Source organism: Lissotriton vulgaris, chromosome 3_2, assembly GCF_964263255.1.
Source record: "Lissotriton vulgaris chromosome 3_2, aLisVul1.2, whole genome shotgun sequence".
Classification (NCBI taxonomy): domain Eukaryota; kingdom Metazoa; phylum Chordata; class Amphibia; order Caudata; family Salamandridae; genus Lissotriton; species Lissotriton vulgaris.
Window position 1 is genome coordinate 286435859 of NC_141690.1, and position 23456 is coordinate 286459314.

At 46.5% G+C, this 23456-nt stretch overlaps 1 protein-coding gene and 1 pseudogene across 2 annotated transcripts in view; both read left to right on the plus strand.

Moving 5' to 3' along the window:
* LOC147725702 (rho-related BTB domain-containing protein 2-like) overlaps nucleotides 1–23456 on the plus strand; it is a 595476-nt gene that overhangs the window by 362894 nt on the left and 209126 nt on the right. The gene's annotated exons all lie outside the window — the stretch shown is intronic.
* LOC147725703 (uncharacterized) lies at nucleotides 1546–22619 on the plus strand (annotated as a pseudogene).

The window sequence follows — 23456 nt, forward strand, 5'->3', positions numbered from 1 at the left end:
TTATTTTGAGGCATGTGTGGCTGTAGATACTCATGTTGTGCTTAGACTTTTAAGCAGTCCTGCCCTTTGCGGTAGCATGTGGATGACACAGAAGACTGAAAGAGGGTACGTAATTCAGCCAGACCAGCATTTGCCTGTTGACGGGCTAACTCATCTACACAGTGAATAGTGTGGAGTGAAGTAGTGTGGCTCACTGGTTAGAGGCGGCAGACCCGAGAGCAGAGGACGGCCCGGGACCAGGGTTCGATTCCCGGCGTGGCAGGTTTCTGGACCAGGGTCAGCGGACTCGATAATTCTCTCGCCTCGGTGCCCACTCTGATCAGCGATCACACTCGGCAACTCTGGGCATTAGCTTGCCTCATCTTCACTAACGGCCCCACCCGACCGCCGGGGATGCCTGGTCTCACCCTGGAGATACCCATTAAGGGACCATCTCTCAGGGAAGCCAGGAAGGGTTTCGCAGCGGTCGAAGCGCCTTGGGACCCTACGGGTAAGTAGTGCGCTATATAAATGCCTATACATATACATATACGTATACAGTAGTGCTAAGTGAAAGTGTGTGGTGTAGACCGAGTAGGTGCTTTACAAATGTCCGCTATTAGGATGTTCCCAAGGAAGGCCTTAGAGGCCACTTTCTGTCAGGGAGAGTAAGCTCTAGGAGGAGCAGGCAAAACTCTTTTAGCTTTTGCATAACAGGTTTAGATGTTTGTAACTATCCACCTGGCTGTGCCTCATTTCAATATGGCCTTCTCTCTGTGGTTCATAAAAAGCAACAAAGAGTTGTTGGGTTTCTTGAAAGGGCTTTACTCTGTCTACATAGTACATTAAGGCTTGTTTGACGGCTAAGATATGAAGGGCCCTTTCTGCAACTGAGCCAGGTTGTGAAAAGAAAACTGGGAGTTGTATAGACTGATTAAGGTAGAAAGGAGAGACGCCCTCAGGAAGAAATGTAGGGTTGGTGCGAAGGACCACCTTATCTCTATAAACCTGAAAGAAAGGTTCTTTCAAGATTAAGACCTGGATCTCACTAACACACCTTAATGATGCGATAGCTACTAGGAAAGATACTGTCCAAGAAAGACATTTTATGGATTATGACTGGAGGGGCTTAACCGGGGGACCCATAAGTCTTGTGAGGACAATATTAAGATTCCACACCGGGGTTGGAGGCATCCGAGGAGGAATGACTCTTCTGAGCCCCTCCTTCAAAGCTTTGATGACTGGAACCCTGAAGAGCGACTTAGGTTGCCTGTTTTGGAGATATGTAGTCGCCAGGTGTAGCCGAATGGAACGGAAGGCTAGACCACGCGTTTGGAGGTGCAGAAGGTAATAAACAATGTAATGAACTTTGGCTGCTAGGGCGTCAATGTGGTTTGAGAGTCAGTAGCAGACAAACCTTCATTTGGCAGCATAGCAAGCACGAGTAGTAGGTCTGTGTGCTCCTTAATGCTCATGCATTCTGTAGGTACACTGAGCTAATCAAATTCTAAGACTTTTAGCCAGATCATAAGGTGGAGACTCTTGGAGTTGGGTGCCTGATTCTCCATGGTTCTGCACAAGAAGTTCAACCCTGTTGGGGAGCCTCTTGTGCAGAACTATCGAAAGCTGGGGGAAAGTGCAGTACAAGGGTTGTCTGGCCCAAGTGGGAGCCACTAGGCTGAGGTTAAGGGGGTGTTTGCCCGTAGCTTCCAAACCACGAATGGAATGAGGGCGAGAGGTGGAAAAGCATAGGCAAATATCCCTGACTAGTTCATTCTTAGTACATTGCCCGTGGATGGTGGGTGCGGGAATCTGGAGACAAAGTTTGGGCATCTTGCTATTTCTGCTCTGGTGAAGAGGTCCATTTATGGAAAACCCAGCGCTGAAAGTAGCGGAGGAGGACTGCCAGGTGAAGTTCTTACTTGTGGACATGTTCCTGCAGCCAGTGCAGAGAGCGATGAGTGCAGCAGCATACTAGCACTAGATTCTCCCAATGAACCTCCTTTTGAGACCACTGATGTGATAAGCATTCCTGCAGCGGGCGCAAGCGTATTCTTGTGTAAAGTTTTCTGGTGATGCCAGAGGCCATCATGCCTAGGAGGCACATGACTGTTGGGACTGTGACCTGTTGATTTCGCTGAAAAGGAGGTAGCAATGCATGGAAGGACTGGACCTTTGCCAAACTGGGATGGGCTTTGCCGAACTTTGCATGAAGGATGGTTCCCAGATAGGGTTGAACTTGAAGTAGTTGGAGGGGGACTTTACAGCATTGATGGTGAAGCACAGTCTGTGCGGGGGATTTATCGTGGCTTGGTTGTGTGTACTGCACTGCTGTGCGTTTCGCTCTTTATCAACCAATCGTCCAGGTATGGGAATACATGAATGCCCTGTCTTCGCAGGTGTGCAATTACTACTGCCACACATTTCTCAGCGCTTAGAGACCGTCGGTGATGACGCGCTATATAAATGCAAATTACAAATGACAAATTTCCGGGTGTTGTAGTGACCCCGAAGGGCAGCACTTTGAACTGAAGATATATATAGGGTGGCTCATTTTTGACTTTCCACCGTCACACGAGGCGGGAGATATTATTGTAATATATATGTTTGAGGCATATGAGCTGCAGATTATTATTATTATTATTAGTGTGTTTTGTAAAGCGCGCTGCGGCCCCAACGGGGCATCCCGGCGCTGGGAGACTCTGAGAACTAGAGCGACAGGTCAGAGGTACCAAACTAGGAAGAAAAAAGAAGGGTTTTAAGGGATTTACGGAATGCTGGTTCTGTCTGGCATGTGCGAAGAGCTAACGGAAGCTTATTCCAGTGCTTGGTGGCACAGACCTCAAAGGTTTTTCCACCAGCACGGGAACGCTTAAATCGGGGAGTTTCTAGGAAAAATAGGGAGTTGGAGCGTAGAGACCTAGATTTGACATAAGGGCGAAGAGTATTTTTCAAATGGGCCGACCCATTGCCTTTAGATGCACGGAAAGCCAGCGTCATTGCTTTAAAGACGCATCTTTTCGCAATGGGTAGCCAATGCAGTTTACGGAGGTGAGGGGAGATATGATGTCTGGCAGGAATTCTCTCCACCAGCCGGGCGGCAGCGTTTTGAACCGTCTGCAATTTGTAACACAGGCCTGCTGTGATACCAAGATAGAGGGCATTGGCATAATCAAGATGGGATATGATTAATGCCTGGATCACAGTCTTGCGACACTCCTCCGGCAGATAGTTAATGAGCCGTTTGATTGTTCTGATTTTGGCAAAGCATGAGGCTGCGACTGTTTGTACCTGGGTGTCAAAGCTGAGATGGGTGTCCCAGCGTACTCCTAGGTTTTTCACCGAGTTTTTAGGCGTGGGGGCCTGGCACAGGTCTCCAGGCCACCACAGGCTGGCATCCAGGGGAGAAGGAGAGTTGAAAAACAGAATCTCAGTTTTACCTGCGTTGAGACGGAGGGAATTAGTATCCATCCAGTTGGAAATGTCTCTTAGGCAGGATTTCAGCGGGTCGAAAGCAGATGCAGAGGGGGTATCGAACGTGAAAAGTAGCTGGATGTCATCAGCGTAAGATGTGGATTTGATCCCAGTCTGGGGGATCAGTTTAGCCAAAGGGGTGAAATAAACGTTAAACAAAAGCGGGCTAAGGGAAGAACCCCGTGGGACTCCCCATTTAAGTGGCCTGGCAGAGGAAGTGAAGGGAGGGGTGAAAACTTGTTGGGTGCGATTAGACAGGTAAGATGACAACCACTTTAGAACAGAGCCGCCTAACCCTAAGTCCTCCAGCCTTCTCAGCAAGATCTTATGAGAGACGGTGTCAAATGCTGCTGAAAGATCCAGCAGCACTAACACCGCCCTCGACCCTCGGTCAAGCGTCCAACTCACAGAGTCGGCCATTTCAATGAGGGCCGACTCCGTGCTGTGGCCCGACCTGAAGCCATGCTGGGAGGCATGGAGGAGCCCATTGGATTCGATGAAACTAGCCAATTGGGAATGAACCAGCTTTTCCAAGATCTTGGCTGGGGCAGGCAGGAGGGAAATGGGCCTGCAATTGCTGGGGAGGTCTGGGTCCAAGTTGGGTTTCTTCAGAATGGGGACTAGGGAGGCATGCTTCCATTTGGTAGGGAAGCATCCTGTACGGAGTGAGTCATTCCAGATGTGATTTAAATAGGGGTTAAGTAGGGGTGCCAATTTTTTGTATTCCTTGGCTGGCCAAGGGTCGTTAGGGGAGCCTGATTTACATTTAAGGAGCTCAGTCATAGAATCTGCTTCCGATATTACCGCAAATTCAGTCAGGGAGAGTGGCCATGGTATAGGAGGAGTGGATCGCTCGTCGTCTCCTTCTGTATTAGAAGGTGGAAAGGATGTTTGGATGTTCTCAATTTTGTCCTCGAAAAATTGAGAAAGCTTGTTGCATAGTGCCTGTGAGGCGGGCAGAGATCTGGTCAACGCGGCGGGGTCTGTGAAGGATCTAACAATGTTGAAGATCTCTCTGGCTCCATTGCTGGCAAGTTTTATTCTAGAGGCCAGGAAGTCCCGTTTATGTCAAGTCAAGTCAAGTCATAAAATTTGTATAGCGCACTACATACCCAGAGGGTTTCAAGGCGCTAAGGAGGGGAAGGAGGATTACTTGTCAAATATCCACGTTTTAAGTTGTTTTCTGAATGCTAGGTGGTTTTGGGTAAGGCGAAGGTAAGCGGGGAGTGAGTTCCATGTTTTAGCAGCCAGGTAAGAAAAGGATCTGCCTCCCATGGTGGTCTTGTTGATGCGAGGTACAGTGGCGAGGGCTTGGCTGGAAGAACGTAGTTGGCGGGAGGGGGTGTAGAAGGATATTCGTGAGTTGAGGCAATCTGGTCCGATGTTGTAGAGTGATTTGTGTGCGTGGGTAAGCAGTCGGAAAGTGATCCTCTTATTGACGGGTAGCCAGTGGAGGTCTTTAAGGTGAGCAGAGATGTGTTCGTTGCGTGGGATGTCTAATATGATCCTGGCTGAGGCGTTTTGGATTCGTTGGAGTTTCTTCTGGAGTTTTGCGGTAGTACCTGCGTAGAGGGTGTTTCCGTAGTCCAGTCGGCTCGTGACTAGAGCGTGGGTGACTGTTTTCCTTGTTTCGGCGGGGATCCAGCGGAATGTTTTTCTGAGCATGCGAAGAATGTTGAAGCAGGAAGAGGATACGGCGCTGACTTGTCTGTTCATTGAGAGTGAAGAGTCCAGGATGATGCCTAGGTTCCGTGCGTGGTCTGTCGGGATGGGTGCTTTTCCGAGGGCTTCCGGCCACCAGGAGTCGTCCCATGCAGAGGGGGAAGTACCTAAGATGAGGACTTCTGTTTTGTCTGAGTTCAGTTTCAGACGGCTTTGTTTCATCCATTCGGCAACTTCTTTCATTCCTTCGTGTAGGTTGGTTTTGGCGGTGTTGGGGTCATTGGTGAGAGAAAGGATCAGTTGAGTGTCGTCCGCGTAGGAGATGATGTTGAGGTTGTGTTGGCGTGCGATGGCCGCGAGGGGGCTCATGTATACGTTGAAGAGTGTGGGACTGAGTGAGGATCCTTGTGGTACGCCGCAGATGACTTCAGAGGCCTCGGACTTGAATGGTGGAAGGCGGACTCTCTGGGTTCTTCCGGTGAGGAACGAGGTGATCCATTCAAGTGCTTTTCCTTGGATACCGATGTTTTTGAGGCGTTGTAAAAGGGTGCTGTGGCAGACTGTGTCGAATGCTGCAGAGAGGTCAAGGAGGATGAGGGCGACTGTGTCTCCATTGTCCAGTAGAGTTCGAATGTCGTCTGTTGCTGCGATGAGGGCGGTCTCCGTGCTGTGTTTTGCTCGGAAGCCAGATTGTGAGGGGTCGAGGGATTTGTTGGCTTCGAGGAAGGCGGCGAGCTGGTTGTTGACAGCTTTCTCGATGACTTTGGCCGGGAATGGAAGAAGCGAGATGGGGCGGTAATTTTTGAGTTCGGTGGGGTCTGCTGTTGGTTTTTTCAGAAGGGCGGTGAGTTCAGCGTGTTTCCAGTCTTCTGGGAAGGTGGCGGAGTTGAAGGAACAGTTGATGACGTCTCGGAGGTGCGGTGCTATGCTCCTCTATCATTCTCCGATAGTCTTTGAGGGCAGTTTTATAGATGGCTTTACGGTCCGGAGAGTAGTTCTGTCTCCAGCGGCGTTCAAGAGATTTACAGAAGGTCTTTTTCTGCCGAAGTTCGTTGGAGTACCAGGGGGCTGAAGGTGCCGTCCTGTAAGATTTGACGGGTTTTATGGGGGCCAGGGCATCTAAGGCCTGACTGATCCATGTATCTAGGTTGTTAATAGCTTGGTCGGGGTCGGTTGACAGGCAGGGTTGGGAGTTGTTGAGATGTTTTTGGAGCGCATCCAAAGTGATGCGGCTCCAGTTTCTTCCTGAAGATTTAGGCGTGATAAGAGGTCTGCAGGGGCGGGGAATATCAATCTCAAAGGAGATAAAGAAATGGTCGGACCAGGTAACCGGGTGGGGGGGCCACCCGGATAGAAGAGAGATTGGAGCAGATTAAGTCCAGTGTGTGACCCGCATTATGCGTGGGGAAGGTTATTAATTGGACTAGGTTACAGGCCGCTAGCATGGAGATAAATTGACTACTGTGCGGACATGATTCATTGTCGACATGGAGGTTGAAGTCTCCTAATGCGGTAAAGTTGGAGTATCGTGTACTGAGCTGGATGATATAGTTCGTCAAAACCGGTAGGTGCTATAGATTGGAATGAGGGGGACGATAAATGAGTATTCCCGAACAGGAGGAGGACGGTGAGGTTTCGATGCTAAAAGGCAGACCTTCTATACAGTCGATGTGGTCAAATGGAGGAAAGGTAGCTGTCCAGGTGGATTTATGGATTAGGGCAATACCACCTCCCGGTTTGCCATTAGATCTATTGGCACAGCTAATACTGTAACCCTCTGGTAAGGCAAGGGAAATGGCGGGGTTCGTATTGTCATTGAGCCATGTTTCCGTTAGGAAAAGCAGATCTCACTTGTTATCTCGGAGGGACTGCCAGATGCCAAAGGCATGTTTAGTCAAAGATCTGCAGTTAATAAGTGCAGATCTGAGGGTCAACGGGGGGTGAGCGCTAGAAATAGAAGCTGAGGTGGGGGCGTGGATTGGGCGGGATGTTAAGCCAGCAGATGACAAGGAGAAATGACAAATTGTGCAGACAAAGTCTCGGCTTTGGGCGTCCAGGAGAGAGCAAGCGTGGGTCCTGCCGCGGGGGGGTCTAAGAGACAGCAGATCGGTCCGGGTATATGGAGCGACGTTGTGGCTGGTGGGTCGGGCAGGAGGACCGGCCCCGGTCGCGTCCTGATCGCGGACGAGCGCAGACGAGCTTGCCTTATGCGCGTCTTCGGCGCGCAATCGTCGCGCCGCTGCGCTCGTCCTCTGCGCTTCCGGTCCATACACATTTTTATGGTGGAAGGACGATGGGGGGGGGCGTGGCCTCTGAGTGGGCGTGTCCCGATGAGGGCGTGGGGAATGGTGCTGGAAAGCTCGGCGATTTCGCCCTTTCCAGCGCTCGTTTTTGCGCAAAGAGCAGTGGTACTACTCTATGCATTAGATCGCCACCTGGTGTTGGGCTTGGAGGATTGCATGTTGTTGAGGGAGACGGTAACTGATCAGGGTAGACGTCTAAAGTGGGCCAAATTGGATGGGGCAACTTTTTTATAAAACACTAGTGGCCAAGTGCACAGAATACTTGGATTTATGTTTTAATTTGGACGTAAATGGGACCCCGGTAGTTGAGGCGTTTGAGAATTTAGGACGGCTAATTGATAGCCTTCTATATACAAAGGGGAAGGGTTAAGTAGTGTCTAAACATAAATGGTTTGATAGAGGATGCTCCCAAGCACAGAATAAGCTCAGAGCAGCGCTCAAACACAAACCAAAGGATGGACTTATGATTATGCGCTCCAGAACACGCTACAAACAAGAAGTCAAGTGTAGGAAAAATGCCCTCCAAATGGAGACCTGGGAAGATCTGAGGGAGGCATCGGAAAAAAAGGACCTCTCAATGTTTTGGTCCATAATAAATAGACCCTGCTTTCAAGAAGGTGGTAGCCCCTGTATAGCATCTAATGTATTGCCTGAGCAGTGGGTGGCCCATTTTTCCGAGCTATACAATCGAAGCACCCAGGAGGAGTGAGAGCAGAATGTGGATAGGGTGACAAATATAGAAATGAATACCTTCACCCTACAGGAGATTGAGGGGGGCATCAGAGGTCTCACTCGTAACAAGGCACCAGTGCCAGACAGGATCCCGCCGGACCTATATTTAAGTAATATAGAACTGTGGGCCCCGATACTGACGAGAGTTATTAATGCCGCCATAGCATCAGGACTTCCCTGCTCTTGGTCGACGGCCATAATTGTTCCTATTTTCAAAAAAGGTAATAGGGACAACCCACAATGTTATAGGCCCATCTCTCTGATATATGTAACTGTAAAGGTAATGGGCAGGGCCATCTTGAATCGCCTCATGTGTTGGGAAGAAGAGAACCGTATCCTGACAGAAGTACAATATGGCTTTAGGGCAGGCAGATCTACCACTGACCAGTGTTTAAATTCATATTTATTGGTCACAAAATATAGAGTGGCAAGCAATGAAAAAGTGTACCTAGCCTTCATGGATCTGGCGGCAGCCTTCGATTGTGTAAATCGCTTGAAGCTGTGGGCCATACTCTTGGGTTTAGGTGTTGATGTTGGTCTCATTCACATCTTGAGAACCCTCCACCATAACACAACGGCAAAAGTGAGGTATAATCAAGAGGGGGGCTTGACCGAATCCTTTAAATGTACTAGCGGGGTAAGACAAGGATGTATTTTAGCACCCTTTCTGTTTTCCATATATATAAATGGGCTTGAAAATGTTTTAACCAGTTTACAAGTGAACTCCCCAAGGATAGGAGATAGAATAGATCAGTGCCGGTCCTGCTCTATGCAGACGACGCGGTTCTGTTGGCACGTACGCCATTGGGTCTGCAGCGTCTAATTGATGGGTTTATTGAGTTCATGAACGGCCGAGATCTATCTGCCAACTTAACAAAATCATATGTCATGGAGGTGAGTTTTAAAAATAAGGGGAAAGATTTTAAATATAGAATAGGCTCAACGAATTTGGAAAAAGTCCAGTCTTTTTTATATTTGGGCATTTTATTTGATAAGAACTTAACTTTTAAACCCCTGATTGAGGGACATGGAAATAAACTAGCAGCAAGCTCAGGTATGAATCTTGGTTGCCATTTATGAGCGACCATATATGGAGCAGAGCTGTGGGGAATAGGGAATGTAGATAGACTGCAGAGACAGGAAAATAAATCCCTGAAGAGGCTTCTTAAAGTTCCACAGGGCACATCGTCCTACATAGTACATGAGGAACTGGACTGTACATTTTTGGAAGATAGAGCGCAAATAAGGCCCGTGGTGGCCTGGTTAAAAATATGGGTCAGTCAGGAAGCCACCCTGACCCAATGAATAATTTCAGATTGCCTGGGTAGGGAAAAAGGCAGTTCAATTCCCTGGCTAAAATACGTGAAAGAGGCTCTAGAGGGAATTGGTTGCGGAACTCTATTTTCAAACCCTCAAACTATTACTAAACGGGACCAAGTGATAGTAACCGAAAAGCTTCTCAAAACCAAAGAGGCAATACGGGAATCCGATTCAAAGAAACTGCAGGCAGTCCAGGCTTCTCAGCTAGTGAAATCTCGCAGGGGGTAGGAACCATATCTTGCTCTTGTATATAACCCACATGATAGGTTTCTAATAACACGTTTTAGATTCGACATGATTCACCATGTGCTATCAAACCTTTCAGTTGAATCAAAGGGGCCCTGCGGCTGCGATCAACTATCTCCGCAGGATGCCCTCCATTTTGTATTACTATGCCCATTTTATCTAATGCCCCGGCGCCGTTTTTTAAGAGGAATTTTAAAGAAAGCTAATTTTAGATCCGCAAGAGACGTGCTGGCTTTTTTAAAAGTGTCAAAAGAACCCCTGACCTTATTTTGTGTTACTAGTTTTTTAAGGTCTTCTGTTAGATTGAGGTCCAGTATAGAAATATGACGACTGTTATTGAATTGGGGGAGGGATAACTGTTTTGCTCCCTAACTGTTTTTATGTATTATGTGAATCATTGTGTTGCTGACTGTGATTTTTTTCTCTTCTATGGTATTAATGGATGAATGGTCAGCACATTTTATGAATTGATTTTTTAATGTTGTACTTTTATGGTGTTAATCAAACGCCGAATAAAGTTATTGATGATGATGATGATTGCATGTTGTTGTCGTCTTGGAAGAAGTCTTTTGTAGTCAGGAGACTCCTCCCTTAGACGATATTGCGCATGGGCATCAGCTCCATCCTTAGATTGTTTTTTTCCGCCACTGTGTTCGGATGAAAGTTTTCCGCTCTGGCTCGAAAAAGACTTTTCAAGCACTTCGGAGTGCAAAAAACTTCTCAAAACTCATCAAACTAACTTCGATACCGACTAACATCGTTTCGATTCCATCAGCTCGATTCTGGTAGTCGACGCGGGCCGTTGGGCCTATCCACGCCGTGAGGCCTACACCTCATGGAAAAGACGCCATATAAGAAATGCCCCGGGTGTGGAGCAAAGTTTCCACGAGGTGACCACCACGAGCTCTGCAACCTGTGCTTATCGCCAGAACACGACAAATCCAGCTATTCAGCCTGCGCGTCCTTTCGATCCAAGAAAACCATCAGGGATCGGAGGGCCCGTCGACGCGACATGCAGAGATCAGCTCCGGAACTGAGATGCCCCTGCACCACACACAGCACCCAGGTCGAAGGCAAAGGTCAACACTCTCCCTCAAAGGTCCCATCTCCCTCCTTCCGACCATTGCCAAGGTCTGTGAGAAGGTTGTTAAGAATCAACTCACAGAGTATGTGGAGACAGAGGGACTCCTGCACCCAGCACAGTCAGGGTTTCGAGCCTCTCACAGCACTGAGACTGTTTTAGTCGAGGTGGTTGAGGCCATTCGGGAGTGTCTTGACGCTGGCGGGAGGGCAGCATTAATTTTGCTGGACCTCTAGGCCGGGTTCGACGCGGTCCTCCATGCGCTCCTTTTGGCCCGACTTGTGGAGATTGGGGTACCGGGAGAGGTTTGGGGCTGGTTTAAACCTTTTCTGCAGGAGCGGGTTGAGCAGATTTCCTCCCCCCAGCTGGTCACCACTGGAGTTCCACAGGGCTCCTCCCTTAGTCCGCTCCTCTTCAATATCTATCTCACGCCCCTGATATATCTGGCAGAGGAGCTCAGGGCTAAGGTAATGGCCTATGCTGATGACACGCAGCTGCTGTTCACCTGGGATAAAACATCTGTTTCTGTCTCAGCAGCACAACAGTGTCTTGTTTCCATCTTTAAATGGCTGGCGGACGCACAGTTAAAATGTAACAAACAAAAGTCAAGTTGCCCGCTGACGTTTGTGAGCAGCTGTGGCCTCCTGACTCCCCGCTCCCTCCCGTGTCGGGACAGACTGTATATAATCTGGGACTATGGTTCGAAGAGAGTCTTTCCTTTTCTACTCACATTAAAAAACTGGCAGGCTGCTGCTTTGGCCTCCTTAAGACTCTGCGGACCTTCTTTCCGCTTCTCCCTCAAGCGGCTAGAGAAACTGTCACCTGGGCCCTCATCCTATCTCGCCAGGACGACGCCAATGCTCTATTTGCTGGGTCCCCTGGATACCTGCCCAAAAAGCTTCAGGTAGTCCAGAATGCGGCTGCCAGATTGTTATTGGGCATCTCGACGAGGAATAGTGCTGTCCCTCTATTACGTTCTCTCAACTGGCTTCCTGTTGTTGACAGGGTCAGGTTAAAATATTTAGTTTTGGCCCATCGTGCTTTTCATGGTTCTGGCCCCCTCTACCTCCAGAGGCGATTCTCCTTCTACTTTCCAACGTGTGCGCTTTGATCTATGTCTTTGCGTCTTGCTCGGGTTCCTCGCTTTAAGCTTCAGAAGATGGGTGGCAGTTCCTTTGCAGGGAAGCCTGGAACGCCCTCCCCCTTTCCTTGCGGTCCATTCAGAACTTTTTTGTGTTTAAAAGAAAACTCAAGACCCAGCTTTTTGCCTGGTAAGTTTCTTCCTTTACCCCTCTGCATCGCGCCGGGACACTCATGAGTATCTGTGCGTGCTACAAGTGGACATAACATAACATAACATAACACTCCGCCTCCGGGGCTCAGATCCGACCGAAAAACCACTTCGACAGTCCCGCCATCGAGCCCGGCTCCGAAGAAGATAACTAAGCCTACCGGTACCTCGGTACCAAGCACACGGCATGTGCTAATACCACCAGCTCCCTCGGCACCGAACCCGAAAGAAGTCTCGGCTCCGAAACCGTCGACTTCTAAAGACAAGGGTACGAAGCCAGCGTCCGACGCCTCGAAGCCGACGAGACCAGCTTCCATTCTGAAGACATAGTATTCGGTGCAGAAACCGAAAAGGCCTTATTCCGATGCGCCCAAGCCCTCGAAAGAGCCTACGACACCAAAAACAACACCCTCAGTGCCAAAAACTACGCCAAAGGACATTGTAACACCTCCTAAGGCTAAAGACAAACAGCAACCTCGTCCGGCACCGAAGAAATCGACGCCGACAAATGTTCCTCAAACAGAAAAACTTTTCCAGCAAGATCCTCCGCAAAAGAAGATGTACATCGACCCTAAGACAGGTCAGGTGTCCACCATACCACATAAGAAGAGGAAGGCTGATGAACCATCCTCTCTTGTGGTTCCTGCCAAGAAGAAGGACTCTGCCACATCCCCTATGCACCCTTCTTCACCTATACTTCCTTCTCCTTCATCTACTGTTCCTCTTAACAATTCACCTCAGATTTCTCCTTCACATTCTCCTCTTTTATCACCACACTCACCTCAAAATGATGATGAGTATAGTTTAAGAGGAGGGATAGACCCAGATGAGCCTTTCCCATACCCTAAAGGTGACACAGTCTTGGAGTACCCAAACCCACAAGATATACCAGACATTCCTGACCCACAGTCATACCCATCAAAGCCTTCTCCCCCAGAAGATAATATTGGATTTGGGCACCTATTAAACAGAGCTGCTATTTACCACGGGGTCACCATACACTCTGACGAGGCAGAGAAAGATTTCCTATTAGATACATTCGAACAATCACAGATATCTGTTCAAATTCTCCCTATGATTAAAGGGGTCCTCAAACATGCTCCAGAAATTTTTAAAGACCCAGTACGTACTAGGGGGTAGATGTATCAAGATTTTTTCTTGTCGCAAATGCTGAGATTCGCAAAATAGCTGCATTTGCGACAAGAAAAACAGGAAATTCGATGTATCATGCAAAAAGTTAGCAATATTAAGGAATCGCAAATTTTATGATTCCTTAACATTGCGCAAGCATTTAAGAAATCGCAAATTGCGATTTCTTAAATGCTATGTATGAAACATTTCATTTTAGCGAATTTTGGCTAAGAAATCGCAAATTACCACCAATTTGTAGTTGGTGGTAATTTGCGAATTCTTTTACAAATGCACTTTATGCAATTTGTAAAGGTGCCATGTGACGCTCATTCATGCCCTTAGGGCATGTATGTGCGCCATATGCGCACACATGTCATTTTCAGGGGTGCATCAGGGTGTCCTTGAGACACCCCTGCACCCTTGAAATTATTCTCAATTTGCGAATCGCTAATTGAGAATAATTTCACATTTATTCCTATGGGCCTCCTGGCCCATAGAAATGAATGGGAAATTATTCCTTATTTTCGATTAACAATTTGCTAATCGCAAATAAGGAATATTAAGAAATTGCAAAAAAATTGTGAATTTCTACATACATGCCATTTTGCAATTCCCAAATAGCGATTCCTTAAAAATCGCTATTTGGAAATCGCAAAAGGGTATGTTGATACATCTAGCCCTAGGATTTTAAACCCTAGGATTGAGAAACAATATAGGCCTGCACCTGCAGATCCAGCCTAAATTAAAGGCCAACTACCACTGGATTCCCTAGTCGTCTCCAATGCTAGGAAAAGGGCAAACTCACAAAGTTCAGGTGAGGCACCTCCACCTGATAAAGAATCAAAGGTCATAGATGCCTCAGGCAAAAGAATAGCCGCACAAGCTACCAACATATGGCGCATAGCTAAATCACAAGCCCTCCTTTCCAGATATGATAGGGCTCATTATGACCAGCTAGAAAAACTGCTAGACAATATACCTGACCAATATAAGGCACAAGCAAATGATCTTATACAGGAATGCAAACTCATTTCTAATGCCTCTATCAAGTGCGCAGTAGACATTGCAGATACTGCATCTAGAGCTGTAAATACCAGTGTCGTACTTAGGAGACATGCGTGGCTACGCATTTCAGGATTTAAACAAGAAGTCCAAACCACTATTTTAAATCAACCATTCAATCAAAACCATTTGTTTGGACCAGAGGTAGACACAGCTCTGGAAAAAATTAAGAAGGATTCAGACACTGCTAAATCTATGGGAGCTTTACAGTCCACACAAGCTAGAGGTTCCTTTTGTCGCTCCTTCTACAGAGGGGGCTCTAAACAAACAGGTATAGACAGTACAACATCCTTCAAATCCAACACACAAACATCCTCTAACAAGGGATATTTTAAAGGAGGATATAGAGGGAATAACATCAAGGGAAGAGGTCGAGGTAACAACAGTAAACGAACCTCTTTCGCTACAAAACAGTGACTTTCCTCTGCTCCCGAACAGCATTCCACTCCAGATTAACACAATTCCTGCCTGTCTGGAACTCCATCACAACAGACACTTTAGTCATGCCCAAAGGGCATGTTCACATAAATAGTGTGCATATCAGATTGATTCAATATCATCTCCTGTGGTAGAATATACCACTTGATTTCGTTAGAGAATTATAAGAATTCTTGATTGAAGTTTATACTATTAATGGTAATCCCACCGTCAATTCATGCTTGTACAGGTTTATAATTACTGAATCTCTGATACAATCTCATGTGCCTTCTCAATTGGCCCATTCCCTTATCACAGAAAGTCAAAAAGTGCAATCTTGCCCTGAATGAGCATTGATTTCATCAACAACATCTAGAAAACAAACAATCAATATTTCAACTACTGAATATATGTCTGAGGAGATTGGTAGAAGGCCTTAATGGGCGAAGAGAGGGGGAGTGGAGGGGGGGAAAGGGAGGGAGTTGATTGGGTTTGTGGGATTTGATTATTTTCCAGAGGCACAATCTCCTGTCATAGAAAGTCTATGCATATATATGCTTTGTTCAGGGAATTGTAAAAATTTGCAGAGAAAAATTTGCAATTGCATTTAAGCATACAATAACAGATTAACAGTGACGATGTTCCAATGTATAAAGTACTGATTGAAAGTATTTGTGCTATGCCCATTGGCAAACTAAACTGGACTAGCACTTTAAATTCAGCATTTTGAATCCTAAATGCTGTCATGTGATCAAGGCAGGCGACTGCCGAAACGCATTATGGCGAACTGTTGAGGCGGTGAATAAACAGTAATAATTGCACTCACCTTTGGGCCCACTCTCGTTTGTTGGCAGTAGGTGACGCACAGGAAAAGCGAGCAGTTGAGATATATATATATATATATTGATATTTTACTGGATTCAACCAGTGATAATTTCTTGTATGTCTATTCTGCAATGGCAACCATATATCAGCGGTAGTGCATTTTCACTGTTTATTATTCACCACAAGACCATGGTGGGCGTCACCAGGGGGTGGCGCCCAAATCACTGCAGACACCTATAAAAAGAGCATAATTGATTGTAAACATGTTGCAGCGTGACCAAGGGCTTTCCGCCCGAAACGCGTCGCTGGTTCTGTTTTAAATCTGCAATAAAAAATTACCATCTTGCTGAATTGCTGGTCCGTCCCTCTTCCTTGCTGGCGTGGAGGCAGTGGCTGCGAGCGCAGAGCAGGCTGGGGAGGAGCCCTTCTTCATATATATATATATATATATATATATAGTCCCAGTAGTACGACCAACCGTCACAGCGGCGCCGAACCAGGAAACAGACTCCACAGGCAAGACTTAGTGCTTAAAGATGTTTAATTATAGTGTCCAAATGACGCGTTTCGGCCGCCAGACATGCGGCCTTGATCTTATATATATATATATATATATATATATATATATATATATCTCCACAAACGCCACCTCCAATCCCCAATCGGACCGGCGAAGCAAGGCAGGAGACGGACCACCAAGTCAGTCCACAGGTATCTTTTTATTGCATAGCCAGCTGGTAAAAGAGGGCAATACGCGTTTCGGGCTTCACAAACCCTTGTTCACTTGCAATGACCCAGTGTATCTTTTTCATTTTTATAATGCAGTGAGATCCGCCTCCCCCTCGCCATCACATGTCCATAGACATGGACAACATACTCTGATTTTGAAGAGCATCAAGTGCAAATACGCAAATAAGTTACACAAAATTAATAACTTAGCGGAATGTAAATAATTTAACATTTTAAATTAAAACCACTTTGATTGCGACATACTTGGATAAATCCAGTATAAATTCTATTGTATTTGGCGCTCATACATCAATATGTTGTAAAAATCATTTGGGTATAGGAAGGCAGATAAAATACAATGTGCAAATATTAATTCCATCGGATCAGTGTTTAGAATGCATGTGAAGCAACAACTCGTGCAAGAGGAGACAATTGAAGGTGCTATAAAGTGCATGATAAAACAACCTGTGTATAGAATGCATGCATGCTTAATCTGACAATATAGATAAACATCTCTATTTTGTCAATATAAAAGAAGCACTATAAAAACATTTCATACTGGTATAATAAATAATCATGTAAAAAAGTGAAAAATACCCTGTGTAAAAAAGTGCTAAAATTTAATATCAAAAAGATTTTGTTGTAAAATAATGAGTCTGTATGCACAATCAAAAGAGAGGGGGAGCGGGGGGAATACTGTAGATTGTAAAGTTGTGGCTAACAAGGAACTTGACTAGCCACAGAGATTCATATCATAGACACAAGAGATAAAGGTCAGGAATTCAAGCAACTGAGTGCCTCTCTAGGTAACAGGGAACCTGACTGCCTAGGGGTATTTGAAAGTGGATGTTATGCTGCTAAGTGTCGGGGCTGTCATTACATGAATATATTTACAGAAAGTTACGTAAATCCTCTGTGTGGTTAAGCCCATTCGGCCATTTGCTGTCATACTCGAGGATCATTTTAGATTCCAACTGTCTGAGTTTAAGCTCTCTGTTGCCACCTCGCCTAAGTTTAGGGACTGATGCTACTACATAATAGGTTAGGCAGTTTATATCCTTGTTGTGTGTGCTTTGAAAATGGCGATCCACCAGATAAGCTGGGTCGGAGTGTAGAATAGCCCTGATGTGCTGCAGGATCCTGACGTGCACCTGCTGTTTTGTACTGCCTATATAATTAAGGCCACAGGTGCACGTCAGGACATAAACTGCATATTCCGTTTTGCAGGTATGGTTGCCTACGATGGGAATTTCAGCAGACTTAAATGGGGTATTGTAATGAGTTTTATTCACTCCAAATTGACAAGCTCTGCAATTGGAGCATTTCCTAAACCCCGCTGCAGGTTCTAGTCAACTGGTTTTTTGTTTAAGTTCTGGACTACTTTGATCTAATATTGCTCCCATACTTTGCGCTCTCCTAAAAGTCACTAGTGGTTTATTTGGAAGCATACATCCAAGTACATTATCTGTTAGCACCGTTGACCAGTTGCGATTAATAATCTGCCTAATTTTAGTTTATATATCCTTTTCTCAAATATCTGCCCTGCAAACGCTGTTCGACTGCCCTTAAGCATTGGTGCCAGCCGTGGCGGCTGTCTGCCACAATGTACCCATCTTTTAGCTACCGCTATGTTAATCTGTTTTCTATGTCCATCATGACGACATTCACATAAAATGGTAACCAAGGAAGTGTTTAGCCAACTTGACAAAGGCCCTTTGCCGGGTGAAACGCGTTGTTGGTGACAAATAAAATATTCTATTGTGGATGGGTGTGCCGCCTCTTTCCTCACCAATGGATTACATTTTGGATATATATATATATATATATATATATATATATATATATATATATATTTCCAACAAACAGAAGAGCCAACTCCGACTTGTTTTCAAGTATGGACGTTTATTTATCCACACTGCAGCTTAACGTCCACTCATGTTTTTTCCTTACGCGTTTCGGCGTGAAGCCGCCTTGATCACAGGTGAGTGGTTGTGTCTCCTCCCAGTGGTCACGTGGCCTGTCACAAACACTACAGGCCCCAACATGCATCACGAGTGTTTTTCGTGCTGTAAATAATTGCACAGTTCATTTGCAAAATGCCTATTTGTACTGCAACACGCCTTTCAAGTTAATCTTTCAACGCTGTGGCATAACGAGGCATTGGCGCATGAAACATTTCTCACGGACTGCATCCCTTTTGAGACATTTCATCTCGTGACTGTTGCAGTACAAATAGGCATTTTGCAAATGAACTGTGCAATTATTTACAGCACGAAAAACACTCGTGATGCATGTTGGGGCCTGTAGTGTTTGTGACAGGCCACGTGACCACTGGGAGGAGACACAACCACTCACCTGTGATCAAGGCGGCTTCACACCGAAACGCGTAAGGAAAAAACATGAGTGGACGTTAAGCTGCAGTGTGGATAAATAAACGTCCATACTTGAAAACAAGTCGGAGTTGGCTCTTCTGTTTGTTGGAAGTGTTCATGTTCAGGATTCTCCGTTCCTGTTGTTTGAAGAGCCGCCCTGCATGGGTCAAGGGCCCCCGGTAAAATGGAGCCCTTTTTGAAATTTATGACGGAGGGGGCATGATCCGCTCGTACTGCCACGCCAGCTGCATGGACTGCCTCGGCAATCTGGTGAGTGGCAGAGAGAAAGGGAGAAGCAATTCTTCTCTCTGGCAACACGCCTTTCAAGTTAATCTTTCAACGCTGTGGCATAACGAGGCATTGGCGCATGAAACATTTCTCACGGACTGCATCCCTTTTGAGACATTTCATCTCGTGACTGTTGCAGTACAAATAGGCATTTTGCAAATGAACTGTGCAATTATTTACAGCACGAAAAACACTCGTGATGCATGTTGGGGCCTGTAGTGTTTGTGACAGGCCACGTGACCACTGGGAGGAGACACAACCACTCACCTGTGATCAAGGCGGCTTCACGCCGAAACGCGTAAGGAAAAAACATGAGTGGACGTTAAGCTGCAGTGTGGATAAATAAACGTCCATACTTGAAAACAAGTCGGAGTTGGCTCTTCTGTTTGTTGGAAGTGTTCATGTTCAGGATTCTCCGTTCCTGTTGTTTGAAGAGCCGCCCTGCATGGGTCAAGGGCCCCCGGTAAAATGGAGCCCTTTTTGAAATTTATGACGGACGGGGCATGATCCGCTCCTACTGCCACGCCAGCTGCATGGACTGCCTCGGCAATCTGGTGAGTGGCAGAGAGAAAGGGAGAAGGGAGAAGCAATTCTTCTCTCTGGCAACACGCCTTTCAAGTTAATCTTTCAACGCTGTGGCATAACGAGGCATTGGCGCATGAAACCTTTCTCACAGACTGCATCCCTTTTGAGACATTTCATCTCGTGACTGTTGCAGTACAAATAGGCATTTTGCAAATGAACTGTGCAATTATTTACAGCACGAAAAACACTCGTGATACATGTTGGGGCCTGTAGTGTTTGTGACAGGCCACGTGACCACTGGGAGGAGACACAACCACTCACCTGTGATCAAGGCGGCTTCACGCCGAAACGCGTAAGGAAAAAACATGAGTGGACGTTAAGCTGCAGTGTGGATAAATAAACGTCCATACTTGAAAACAAGTCGGAGTTGGCTCTTCTGTTTGTTGGAAGTGTTCATGTTCAGGATTCTCCGTTCCTGTTGTTTGAAGAGCCGCCCTGCATGGGTCAAGGGCCCCCGGTAAAATGGAGCCCTTTTTGAAATTTATGACGGAGGGGGCATGATCCGCTCGTACTGCCACGCCAGCTGCCTGGACTGCCTCGGCAATCTGGTGAGTGGCAGAGAGAAAGGGAGAAGGGTGAAGCAATTCTTCTCTCTGGCAACACGCCTTTCAAGTTAATCTTTCAACGCTGTGGCATAACGAGGCATTGGCGCATGAAACATTTCTCACGGACTGCATCCCTTTTGAGACATTTCATCTCGTGACTGTTGCAGTACAAATAGGCATTTTGCAAATGAACTGTGCAATTATTTACAGCACGAAAAACACTCGTGATGCATGTTGGGGCCTGTAGTGTTTGTGACAGGCCACGTGACCACTGGGAGGAGACACAACCACTCACCTGTGATCAAGGCGGCTTCACGCCGAAACGCGTAAGGAAAAAACATGAGTGGACGTTAAGCTGCAGTGTGGATAAATAAACTTCCATACTTGAAAACAAGTCGGAGTTGGCTCTTCTGTTTGTTGGAAGTGTTCATGTTCAGGATTCTCCGTTCCTGTTGTTTGAAGAGCCGCCCTGCATGGGTCAAGGGCCCCCGGTAAAATGGAGCCCTTTTTGAAATATATATATATATATATATATATCAAGACCAGCAGTATCTCTAGAAATAGTAGAAGGTAGTTGAAGACCTTGAAAGTCACTGAATAGTGCTCATAGTAACTCTTGTTAATATGTCCTCAAGGGCAGCCAGGAGAAAACAACTCAGTCACAAGTGCAGAAAATACCCTATGAACATGGTGGGTTAGAAGGAACAAACCATTACCCATGGGTATGTATGCATGTATAAACATCCTAACTGAAGAGCAACAGAGCATTGAAGAAGGGCGGCAGCCCTGAGTTATGATTCAGAATTATTTATAATGAAGCATGATGTTCGGGGGGGTTACTCCTCTACTGTGTAGATGCATTTTCCCCCAAAGAGGTGGTCTGCAACCCCAGTTCTGATGCTTGTGCAGGAATGGAAAATGTTTGTCTTGTGTTCGAGGCATATGAGCTGCAGAATTCTTACTTTTCCATAGATCGCCATCTGGTGTTGGGCTCGGATGCTTGCACCTTGTTGTTGTCTTGGAAGAAGTCTTTTGTGGTCACGAGATTGGTGACTCCTCCCTTGGACGATAGTGTGCTTGTGAATCGACTCCATTCTCACATTGTTTTTTTCCGCCATCAGGTTCGGATGTAACATCAGTGCTCCGGTTCGGTACCATGTTTTCCAAACCATCGCAAACTCGAAGGTATTGTTTTGTTCGCGTGCGTTTCGACGCGCTAACTCAAATACTCGATTCCAGTCGATGCGGGCCGCTGGGCCTATCAACGCAATTTGGGCCTATGGCTAATGGAAAGAACTCCATTCAAAAAATGCCCCCAGTGTGGAGCTAAATTCCCACACAGCGACCAACACAAGGTCTGCAACCTTTGTCTCTCTCCCTAGCTCGAAGAGAAGAATTGCCAAGCCTGCGCCTCCTTCCGTTCCAAGAAGGCTATCCGTGATCGCCGAGCTCTATGGCACGTTATGGTGCAACGGGCTGCACCGGTGCCAGAAGACATCTTCAATGAAGGCCCGCCCTTCCAGAGGAAGAGGATTCGGAGGATCTCAACATCGCATCCAAAGCCAGAGACTCCGATGACTACATCACTCCAGGTCAACGAGTGAGTACAACTGCCCCTGCCCCAACCCCACCTAAAAAAAAGAAGGCTCCGGTCAAGACTCCGCCTGAAGGCCTTAGTCGCTACCCAAAGAAAACTTCAGAAGCCCCGGGCCCGGCTCCGAAGACAAAGGAGAAGCCTTCCAGTGGCTCAGGACCGAGCAAGCAGCATGTCGGTGCCCCAAAAACACAGTCGGTGCCGATAGCGGGATCACATCCTCCTCCCGCTCTTCCCAAAAAGGCTTTGGCACCCAAAGAACAAAAGACCTCGGACCCAAAAACACCTCTAAAACCTTCGGATCCAAAAAAGATTTCGGAGTCGACATCGAAGGACCCCAAAACCCCTTCTAAGGCTCCTGAGCAGAAATCTAAACCACGTTCGGAACCGAAAAAATCGGCGCCGAAAGCAGACAAAAACACTGCACATGGACCCTAAAACCGGTCATATTACCAGTATGCCGAAGAACAAGAGGAAATTGGACACCCCACACATTCCTGAGGTGCCTGTGAAGAAAATAGACTGTAACTTTGACTTTAAGACCCTCTTCTCCTGTTCTTCCTACTAAGCCTTTTTCTCTTCCAGTGTCTCCCACACTTCCTCCATACTCACCACCACCACAGGACGATGATAACCTAGGGAGTGGAGGTGGAAACAATGACCCTTTCACTAATCCTGATGATGACACTGACATACCACAGGACACAGACCTTCCTGATCAAGAGGCATACCCCACAAGGCCATCTACCCCAGATGACAACATTGGCTTTATTCAGCTCATTGATCGGGCTGCCCAATATCATGGCCTGCAAATGCATTCAGACCCCACAGAGGAGGACTTCCTGGTAGACACTTTTGCACAGTCACAAAAGACAGTTCAAATGTTACCCATGCTGAAAGGGGTCATCAAACATGCTCCAGACATCTTCCAAGACCCCGTCAGGACCAGGGTTCTCAATCCTCGGATTGAAAAAGAATATTAAACCGGCCCCTAATGATCTCACCTACATTAAAGGTCAACTCCCCTTAGATTCCCTGGTAGTTACCAATGCTATAAAGCGTGTCAACTCTCAAACCTCCAGTGATGCTCCACCTCCAGACAAAGACTCTAAAGTACTAGACGCTTCAGGCAAACGAGCTGCCTCCCAGGCAGCCAATCATTGGAGGATAGCTAATGCACAAGCATTGCTTGCCAGGTATGGTAGGGCTCACTACTACCAGCTTGAAGCCCAAATGCAGCATTTGCCTGACCAATACAAGGCCAAAGCCAATGATTTGATTCAGGAGGGCAAGTTAATCACAAACGCATCCACTAAATGTGCCCTCGATGCTGCAGCCACCGCATCTAGATCAATCAACATGAGTGTGTTATTACGAAGGCATGCATGGTTGCGCATTTCTGGGATTAAACAGGAAGTGCCAACTACTATCCTGAATCAGCCGTTCAATCAAGAACAACTTTTTGGTCCAGCTGTAGACACAGCCTTAGAAAAAATGAAAAAAGACACTGAGACTGCAAAATCCGTGGCAGCATTACAGTCTCCATCTACACGAGGCTCCATTTGCCGCTTCTTTTATAGAGGCATCGACCTGTCTGGAATTCCATCACTACAGACAGGTGGGTAAGGCAAAATATCAAGCATGGTTACTGCCTGGAACTTATGTTTATGTTCATGTTTATTAAATTTGTATTGCGCACAAATACCCGAAGGTGTCTCGGCGCAGAGGATTATACGTTGACGGAAATAAATGAGAAGTGAAATTATTGATCAAAGAGCCACGTTTTCAACTGTTTTCGGAAAATTAAAAGGGATGGACTG